We start from the raw sequence: 11,724 nt of genomic DNA, 5'->3' as shown, positions 1-11,724 counted from the left end.
GTCTGTCAACATCGCAAGTTAAATTTGTCCGCCATGTTTACCGACCTTGACTGGTTTTATTTTGGGACAGCCAATGAGAATTCAGGAGCGGATCTTGATCTGGATATAGGAATTCCCCCTTTTGAAACATAATTAATGCGGTAAATATGAATTTTTCATTATATACCATTCCCTTAAATGATGTTTTAGTGATAGACCGAGGTAAGATCGATTATTTAAACTGACAGTCACGTTATCAAGCCCATCAAAACTCCAAGCGTAAATCCCATAAAATCACGTGAGAACTGTCATGGCTGCTGAAAAAGACCACTGATAAACATGCTGATGTGTTTTATCTGGTTTTAATTTATATACAGTTAGTTTATTCAACCTGAATCAAAATCGTTTTATCTTAAGGAAGTGAAATATAAAATTAATCTTTTCATACTTAAATCAGGCGCATTAAAAAATAAATTTGCACCATTACGGAGATCCTGTGGAATTGTAGCCCTCTCCAGCAAACATCAGAAAAAAAAATTAAAGAGGGCTACATTATTGCAGCTAGGATGAGGTATGAGCCAGATTGGGCCAAGGGGAGAGAAGCTATGCTCTGGTCAAGCGATCTCGGATGGACAGACGGACAAACTGATCACTAGAAGGCGCCCGCACAAACATGCTTTTCTATCTAATTTGAAAAAGTATCCATGCTATCTGCCCATGGTGAATAGTCATCAAAACCATTCATCAGCAGAATTTGATTTCCCTCCTTTTTAAACTCGGAACACCTCTGACCTAATCAGATCGCTGCATTAAATACAAAGATTAATAACTCTAATTTGTTTATCATCAAGAAATTCTGAATCGCTGACAAATAAAGTTTTCTTCGGTATAATACAATACCACTTAACTGACTATTCGGACAATAGCACGTTTATTGTCCCACTCAATAGCAACTATTTCTCTTGGCTTTGCCTCATTAAATATTTGCTGTCTTGGGGGACAATAAACTTGCTATTGTCCTCATACCCAGTAGATACTAAATAGGCATATAATATCCCATCCACCTCCATTTGGTGTTATATAACCTCTCGTTTGTAACCATCAATTTCACCGTGTAAAGTCAACACAACAGTCGTAGCCACAAGTTTCACATTTTATTACTGCTTCTCATGTACTTAAAATTAGGGGCTTTAATATATTGCTTACCAATTCCAACAAAAGACATCCCTCTAACTATTGATAATCATTAAAATTAATTTCATGAATCTACGCAACACTGATAAACCTTCTCAACTTGTTGATAAATATTGAAGACAGCTATTTAGATTTAATAACTGTAGAGATATTATAAAAAAAAAATAGGCACATTGCTAACCTTGGCAACATAAGCTAAAATAAACGAGCTTGAAGACGCCACCAAAATTTGTTGAACAATGCACTGAAGTAGATTTTGAATTAAAAGGATTTATGAAATATTTTCCTGATATTCTCATTTTCAAAAATAAGACCTCCTTTTGTAATGATTTCAAAGTTATATCACATATCAAGTAAAACAGTTCTCAAAATGTTCTTAAACAACGGTTCATATAATGATTTATTATACTTTCATGTTAAATACTGAAATCTGATTGGTTAAGACGCAGTTGATTATTCGTTCTATTACCCTCAGCGTTAGCAACACACTTGGCAACGGATAACACAACGAGGATTGTTACATGCGCGTAAATTATGCACGTACGGTTCGCCATAGAATTCACGTCATTCCAATATAAAAGCAGTAAAGTTTTCTTTGAAATTAAGACATGTTGACAATGGTTTTCTCGGGGTGTCAACTTCAACTCTTACCCTCCGAAACAAGCACTATTTATAAAATGGCAACATAAGCTAAATAAACGAGCTTTATGACACCGACCAAATTATTTGAACAATTTATAGAAGTAGATTCTGAATACAAAAATTTATGAAATATTTTTCTGATATTCTTATTTAAAAAATTAGGACCCTTTGTAATGATTTCAAAGTTATATCACATATTAAGTAAAACAGTTCTCAAGATGTTCTTAAACAACGGTTCATATAATGGTAAAATCCTACATCAAACTCTTTGTGTGGCACAACAATCGTTCAGTGTTTAAACAATTATAAGACAAGGAATGCTATCAGTTTCTTTCTCCCTTCTCTTCTCTCTCTTTCTCTCTCTCTCTATATATATATATTTATATAATCCAAAATGAGTAAATTTAATCCACACAAGTAATAAATAATAAAAAATAACAGAGAGCCAATTCAAAACTCTACCGGTTTCATTATAATCTTCAGGAGTTTTGAACAATCACCATAGATACATAAGATACATACATTTCAAATGATCATTGTGACGTCATATAACATCAAGTATATGTTGCGCTTTTCAGAGTTCATTATGACGTCATAATATAAGTGTTTTGTAATAGTACGGGAAATACATATAATATATTCAAATATTGTATAATTGTACAATAAAAACATAAAATATATTCAACTATTCATAATTATAATGCACTCAGTTTTGGTTTATATAATGAAATGAAATGTTTTTCTTGTTTCACGCTCTTTTTCGGTTGTTGTTTTATAAAATGTATAGAAAGGACACACTGTTAAGTTCGGAAAAATGTTCTTGGCTCAGTTTCTGAGATGTCCGCTAACAGCCGTGCACTGGTATTTTGTTTCACGAATTTGTTGTCGGTGGACGGTCATTCGATGTCTGAGGGTATCTCCGGTTTGACCAATATAGTTTTCTCCACATCCTGCACATGTTATAATGTAGATTAGATTGGAACTTTCACATGTAATAGAGGAATGTATATTAACATATCTGCCGTTTTTGAACTTGAATTGGTGTCCTTCTTGTAGGTAAGGGCAGGTTGCACATCTTGGCTTCTGGCATTTACGGACATCTGGTGTTTCTTCGATATTTTCAAATTTGGCACGGGTTAAAATCTTTTTCAGAGACGGACTTCATTCATTTTTTTATCACGTTCTTGAGAGAATAATAAAATTATGGAACGATGACTGTTTCAAAGAGGAAACAAACTCAATCGAAAGATGGACAAAATCGGAAAAATGGCTATTAGCATTTCAAAGAAAATTTAAAGAAGAATTCAGCGTTAAAAATCCTTTCTTCAAAAAAACCACGGATGACTTCCCCAGAAAAAAAACATTGGAACGATCAAAGAGCAACCACGTCTTCGAGAAACAGCTCTGAAAATTACCCCAATAGAATCAACTTTAATGACGGTCAAAATCGCAATTCAAAAGATCAAAACAGACCTACAATCAACACATTCAAGGGATTTGGTAATTCCTACAGCAGAAGATCAAGAATTCCATTTCATGAAAGGCCTCATCGGTATGTAAGTCATCAAAGCAAATTTCCTATTGCTAAGAGTTCTTTTTTAGAGTTCGGCCCAAGGCAACACCAAATTACGTAGCGAAAAAAAGTTCAACTACTGCTAATCAAGGAGACGTTGAAGTTATAAACTTGTCTGAGGACAAACTCTGCTAATCTTTATCTTCTACAAAATGCTTCAATTTTAATTTCAGATCATTAAAAGTAAACGACAAAGTCCGTCTCTGAAAAAGATTTTAACCCGTGCCAAATTTGAAAATATCGAAGAAACACCAGATGTCCGTAAATGCCTATAAGCCAAGATGTGCAACCTGCCCTTACCTACAAGAAGGCCACCAATTCAAGTTCAAAAACGGCAGATATGTTAATATACATTCCTCTATTACATGTGAAAGTTCCAATCTAATCTACGTTATAACATGTGCAGGATGTGGAGAAAACTATATTGGTCAAACCGGGGATACCTTCAGATATCGAATGTCCGTCCATCGACAACTAATTCGTGAAACAAAATACCAGTGCACGGCTGTTAGCGGACATCTCAGAAACTGTGCCAAGAACATTTTTCCGAACTTTACAGTGTGTCCTTTCTATAAATTTTATAAAACAACAACCGAAAAAGAGCGTGAAACAAAAGAAAAACATTTCATTTCATTATATAAACCAAAACTGAGTGCATTATAATTATGATATTTGAATATATTTTATGTTTTTCTTGTACAATTATATAATATTTGAATATATTATATGTATTTCCCGTACTATTACAAAACGCTATTACTATGACGTCATAATATACTCTGAAAAGCGCAACATATACTTGATGTTATATGACGTCACAATGATCATTTGAAATGTATGTATCTTATGTATCTATGGTGATTGTTCAAAACTCCTGAAGATTATAATGAAACCGGTAGAGTTTTGAATCGGCTTTCTGTTATATATATATATATATATATATATATATATATATATATATATATATATATATATATATATATATATATATATATATATATATATATATATATATATATATTGTTTATGACATGCTTGGTCTTAACACTTCATATGATTTTGATAAATAACAAAATAACTTTTCAACTCGTACCTCTACGTCCCCATTCTCCATTTCCATGATTTACCGAATTACTGGTGCTCAACGAACAACCTAGAAAAAAAGTTAGTCTCTTAATGTACTTTTGATAATAATGAAATTTATATGCTAATGTAAGGTAAGTTTATATTGAGATGTAATATTTGCTTTAAACAATATATGCAAGTACACCTAAAGTTTACACCTTTATTTAACCATTTCTGTGCCACAGGGCCTATTTGGGCCTATTTGAATATCTACGTTAAGTGCCATAGGGCCTATTTAGGCCTATGGCAATTTGAAAAAGTATACATTAAAATAAAAAATAAAAATTAAATATAATCAGGTTCTGTTTTTCAATTATTGATTTTTTAAATTTGTATCAATATACATTGTATGATCTATGTATCTAGTGAAATACTGCGGATCGTTACAACGTAAAAATGACATCATAATAATAACGTCACTACGTCACACAGCGCCAACTCGTTGTCAGCGTTTTACCATGGCTGGCGTGTGGTTTTGTGAATAGATCCCCAGGATTTTTCAATCAGAACCGGAAAATAATATCTGTCCTAATGCACAACGTGGACCAAAGGAAATGCCCCCTTCCCCACAAGAGCAAGACCAATCTTACTTTTTTCTTCTCTGTCACATAAACCTGGGGCGCGTTTAACATACATGTAACTGACTTTTGACTAAAATCTATCTTAAGACCAAAATTTGTCATAAGATCTCACCATAACTCACAAAATTGTCATATCTTTGGATAATCTTAAAAACTGTCAAAATACAGGTCTTAGTCCAACTTTAACATGACGAGATCTAATTCTTTGGTCCACCACCGAAGGCCGAGTATAATTCGAGTGCGCGCGACTTTTTATTTTCATGCTGCCGTTAGTGCTGATTAAAAAGAATTAAATAAAACACATCGGTAATATCCATGCAGGTTTTTTTTTAATTTAAAACATAAATCGGGTAAATAGCTACTACATACATCATCGTTCTCTGGTATTGTATAATATGCAAGAAATCGAGAGAATATTAATCGCTTGAAGGAGACTGTGTGTCTTTTTTTACTTAGAATTGAAATATTGACAGAGCACCAAAAGAGGCATGTACTTTACATATATTTTTTTTTTCATTCATAGTTAATTAATGAACGACAATATAAACTGCGATATGCCAAATAAGGAGGAATGGGGGAATGGGGCACTGAAAATATTACTTTGATATGATCCCAGAACAAAAATTTAGCCAGATGATCAACATTTAAAAAAATTCCATCTGGCGACATTTTACGGTAGTTTTCATGCATGTGAAAGAACAAAACTGAATCTTTGGACAGAAAAAAACAAGAACTGCATGTAATAACTTATTTGGAGATAATGGTGATGCTTCTGACCGTGTTCGAGATCAAGACTTCAGTGCAGATTTTTCGTATCTTTGTGTCTCCTTCTTCAGAGCATTTCCAACATAGACATTTTTTCTTGAAACTAAATTTTAACCGTGTCTCTAAAATTGGACACCTCACATCGTAGACATTTTCACATGGATGGTTCTGTCCGCACGGACTTTCAAGTCATTACCTGTTTTATGGTCAAAAAGAGCATCTACTGTGTGTACAGGCGCAAATATAGCGGTAAACGAAGGAAAGATTTCTAGAAATGTAATATACTTTAAGAAAATAGTTTTTATTCTTTCAGTTTATGTATCATGTTAGTATATAAAATATATCAATGTTTTAATGACAAAATTTTATCATTATTATATTTAAGACAACTCAGTTGGTCAAGCGGATTTAATCACTAAAAAAACTGGAAGACCACAAGTTGGTAAAAAAAAAACTCCATAGCTCGAATCGAGATATAGAATCGTAAATGTTTTGCATTTCATAACTTATATTTCATCGCATGAAGATGAACTATGTATAATCGTTAATTTTCTTAGGTCCATGTTGTTTTTAATTCTTTGAATATTAGAACAATAATATAAATCGCACTCGTAGTTGTATCGATAAATAAGATAAGATATTAGAGAACATTAAGAACAAAACTATACATCTTTTCCGAGAGTTCAAACGTTTACAACTGACGATCGTGATTGTAAATATTACACGTATGGTATGGTAAAAGTTTTTACTTTGTATGGAATAAAATGTAAAAATTAAGATAGTGTTCACCTATCTGAGAAGAGGAAGATTTTAAAACATACACATAATTTAAAGCTACATAGTCCGATTTTTTGGCTCTGAGAGTATCAAATATTTTTCCATACAGACCAAATATATTAGAAAGTTGCCTATTTACACAAGCGAAATCCATCTCCTTTCAAAGTTTGAAATATTCAATTTAGTGAAAGTACATAAAAATTTCTGTATGGGAACACAAAAAACAAAACAAACAAACAAACCAACTCCATCTTGCAATGGGAATGTTTAGAAACGGGAACCGTTTGGTTTCGTTCCCGAATGATTGGGTTTATTCAACCCGCATGTGATGTATCGATTGTTTACAAAACACTTTTCCAAAATGTACCGACGTTTATTTTTTATTTGAATATTTTTCGAAGTCGTAATACAATAATACCCGCCTTGACCTCAGCAGAGAATTTTTATATGAGACGAAAGAAATCAATACAATTTATGTCGTTTGTTTGTGAATAATTGTGTACATCACTTTGTCATTGGCTTAACTGACCTGGAAAACTACTGCAATGTCTATTATAATACACATACTTAGCATAACCATCGTATAAAAGCGAACACAACGCGATAAGCCTATATATTATTCTATTTACAAAATCATTAATACAGTCATTTGGGGTATTTTGAATTACACTTTTTGCTCAACTTGCACTATTGTAAAATATGTGTAAAAACGCATGTTTAATACAGTTCGTTGTTTTGGTCCAACAGAAAGATCATACTCGTTCATGTGCGGACCTAGAAGGGGGTGCCTGGACACCTCCTTCCACCTCTTGGAAAATTCAAATTAATAAGATTACATAGCAAAATTCCCGAAATAGGCCTCAAACCCCTCTCCAACCTTGGAAAACAAAATTATCCCTCGGACACTCCCTGGAAATGTTTTCCGGATCCGCGCATGCGGTTACAAACATACACTGTATCAATTTTCTCGCTTAATAAAGCAATAGCATACCATGTAATGAGAAATGAATATTGAACAGCTTTTTCATCACACAAATTCCCTTTACTGAGATTATCGAGAATATTTTATCACAAAATAATTTATTTATGTATGCCATTTCTTCTTAAAACTCTCTATATATAAATAACTTCACAGGTGGTGACTGTTGGAGAGTTTCATTTGACATTTCAGTGCGATACATCAAACTTTCTAAAACATGGAACGCGGGGTGATTCGAAATACCCTCAAATGACTGTACAAACATAAACTTGGATGGGCGATTATGCTTGCACGATTTCATAGAAATGATTATTAAAACTAACAAAGAATTGCTTATCAATCTAGCACAGTCATTCTTTGTCTGTCTGTCTGCCTATCTAACACACATTAAAAATCAATTCCTTTTTTGTGAATTTCTTAAACTGCATCATGATAAACCTTTACAGCTGCAGCCAACAATACCCAACTCTTGACCACTAACATATTTGCGTTTTACTAATTAGTTAGTTTTTGAAAATTATCCGCTATTAATGACAATGATTGTTACAAAAATGTCGTATAACTGATGCATAAAGGCTCTTAAACAATGTAAGTTGGTTATATACATTTGGTGTTGTGCTTAATTACACATATAGTTTACTGTTGATCTAAATGGTATGTACATGGTCAGTAAATTCCAAACGGTGCGAGAGCGAATGAAGATGTTTTTAAAAATAAATGTCCACATTATTTGGGGGAAAAACTTAGTACTGCTATTTAGACAGTATACTTTCGTGATAACTATTTGATAATCCCGCCCCATCAACTGAAGATTTTTGGTTCCATTTTTCACAATTTGAGGGAAACTCTGGTGTGACAAACATGATGAAGTTTGCATTGCATGTCATAAGGTTAGCAAAAAAAAACCCGATAATTTATTTATTTTTTTAAATCAACCTACTTAACACACACACACACTCTCTCTCTCTCTCTCTCTCTCTCTCTCTCTCTCTCTCTCTCTCTCTCTCTCTCTCTCTCTGGACTAAGATATATTTTTTATCGTGAACTTTATATATGCAAACAAAGTTATAAGAGATATACGCGTTATACCTTATAGACTAGTTACAATTTCAATGATAGAAAATCACATGTATGCGTGGATTTTAATAAAGGATTGACAGGATAGGAAAGTGATTATTTTAAAAAATGTACGTATTTGTTAAAGCTTGGGAACATGCATCATTAATGAAGTAATTCATGTTTTTGAAAGACGTGGTTTTCTTTTTGCGACGCTAAAAAAGGAAGAAAAAAATAATGGCGTAACGTCTTATTTGAAATGACAGAGATAAGGATAAAAAGCCATTGTTTTCGATAATAACATTAGAAATTATCAACTAACACAAAACTGCATCCCGCAATGCTAAAAAGATGTTACGGTGCGTTGTGTCAGATTGTTACGTCATAACATGAATTTGATAACGTCGTGCTTGGCACTGAAGCGTAATAACGTCTTTTTTGACGTGTCAGCGAAAGGGCTAAGAACAAACGCACATACACAAAACTATATATATATATATATATATATATATATATATATATATATATATATATATATATATATATATATATATAATTTAAAAATAATAAATATCCAGAATAAAATCACAAATTGATCCTATTAACCGCAAACGTTTTCGCCATTCCTGGCTCTTCAGGCAGTTATGTACAAATGACTAATATGTTACGTAGTAACGTCAATTAGCAAAAGTTCACTGTGACGTCATAAAAACGTTAAAGTAGCGGAAAGTTAGAGTCACAGAGCAAAAAGGTGCTAAAAAAATAATAATCGATGATTCAATTATATCACATGCATTTAATAATTTATTATATGCATGTGATATATTTGAATCATTTGTAATATTTGCGATTATTATTTTTTTAGCGCCTTTTTTAATAGTTTTGAATATTATTTGCATATTGATTTTGTAAAAATTGAAATTAAAACTAAAGTTGTACTGATTGTTGCATTGATTTTAGTTCGTTTATATTTAATATACAGAACAGTTGGCTAATACAGAACGGTGTGTTGGCTAATACAGCACGGTTTATCAGCTAATACAGTACAGCAAATAGATCCGCCCCAAGTAGACTTGTAATGTGTTGCTAATACAAAATGGTAATCTTCAAACAAAAACACCGCCATCGTGTCACAATATATGTTGTGAAAGTTTTTTCTTCTTAAGATAAATAAGATATACTCTTACCCATTTTAAATCTGTGTTCACTGGTTGAAGGCGAACGTCTTCCCTCTTGTATATGTGTATCTTTGTTTAACCCTGGTCGATAATGCAAAACGATGTTTGCAATTATAAAAGGTTACTGGAATTGAAATAAACAATTACAATTAAAGCCAGCAGAAACAACAATCAGAAATATCTCCTTTTCTGTCTTACATGTAATTACCATTTTCTATGTTCACAAGATATATATTCCAATCAGTCGTTTACGAAGAAAACAATATGATAAAAAAAGGAAATTGGTTGTATGCAGGCGTAATGAACAATTATGAGATATAAACCCTATTTTTTCTTAAATAACATAATGATTAAAATAAAAAGTTTGGAACTATTGTCGGTTTTCAATGTACTCTTTGACATCTCATACTTAATAAATTATTAACATGGACTACATACAGATAGTGTCGATTTTTATTTATCCTCATTAACCACACAAAGTTTGCATGAATTGACCACACATGAACATATAGAATTACACAAAATGTACTTCCTTTTCGGTTTTTTTTTTAATAAATAAGTTTATGAGCATCAACAACTCGAGTCATCTAAGAAAACATGCCTCAAACAGAAGGAACATCAAAACAAAAATAAACTAAATGCCATTTAAAATTACTGTATAATATTTACTATTAAGGTATACTAGTCACTACATATAATTGCATTTCTGAGGTGTATATGATTAATGAACAAGGTACCCATTTTCGTAGGTGGATAAGAAAATCCCATACAGGCGTATAGTTTGTCAAAAATGCTGCAAAATCTGGCAAAATGTGACTAACAGGGAAACAAATGCCTCAAAAGTTTAGAAAATATTTGATAAAAATGTAATTCGAGATATTACCAAAGGTGTTGTTACATCGCTTTTGCGGATGCATTTTATTTTGGAAGCGTATTTTGAAAGAATTAATTATTTTTGTCAAATGAATATCGCATATACAGTCATTTCATGTATATCTTTTACACTTTAATGACATGATATGCGATTTTCATGATACGCTATGAGATTTCAATGCGATGCTATGAGATTTGTCTGCTATGCTATGAGAAATTGAAATGAAAGGCCAAATGATAAGAAATGCTATGAAATTTGAACAAAAACGCCTCCATACACAGAAGAGTTTCAAATATTTCGAAGCAAAATGATATTAAGGCAAAGTTTAAAACTAATCTGCAATGTAAACATTTATTCTCTCAAATAAAAACATGTAAAACCGAGTTAAAATCATGTTGTATGCTATGATGTGGTATGCCATTACGAATGAGATTTTATGATATGGTATGGGATTCAGTTGCTATGGTATGAGATTCCAATGATATGCTATGAGATTTCAATGATATGCTATGAGATTTCAATGCTATGCTATGCTATGATGTATGTTGTGAAAGATATGCTTGAACTGACTGTACTCAAAGATGACCAAGTCGGAACATCCTACGAGTACAAACCGCTAGGCAAATGCTAAAACTGTTCACCACATTCAATCAAACACACTTTGAAAATATTGTTACTGGTGACGAAACATTTTGTTGAACAAACACGATAAAATGGAAACAAAATATGGCTCACTGAACGTCTAAAAGTCTCTGGTCAACAAAGTATCATAAGCTCAAAGAAGGTTCGTTATTACAAATCTCGGTGTCGAAGAACGTATATGTTACTTTTCGGAATTAACGTTACCTATTATCAAATATCCTCAAGAAGTTTTATTCATAAACGATGCTATGTGTCCAGATTTAGGCATATTCGACTACTTTATCATATACATCGGGCTTGTGAGGCATTGTTTTGAATTCGAAAAAGCTTACTATTTTGAAACACCTACCGTACTCTCC

Source organism: Magallana gigas, chromosome 1 (genome assembly GCF_963853765.1).
Source record: "Magallana gigas chromosome 1, xbMagGiga1.1, whole genome shotgun sequence".
Classification (NCBI taxonomy): Eukaryota; Metazoa; Mollusca; class Bivalvia; order Ostreida; family Ostreidae; genus Magallana; species Magallana gigas.
This window is presented reverse-complemented; position numbering follows the sequence as displayed.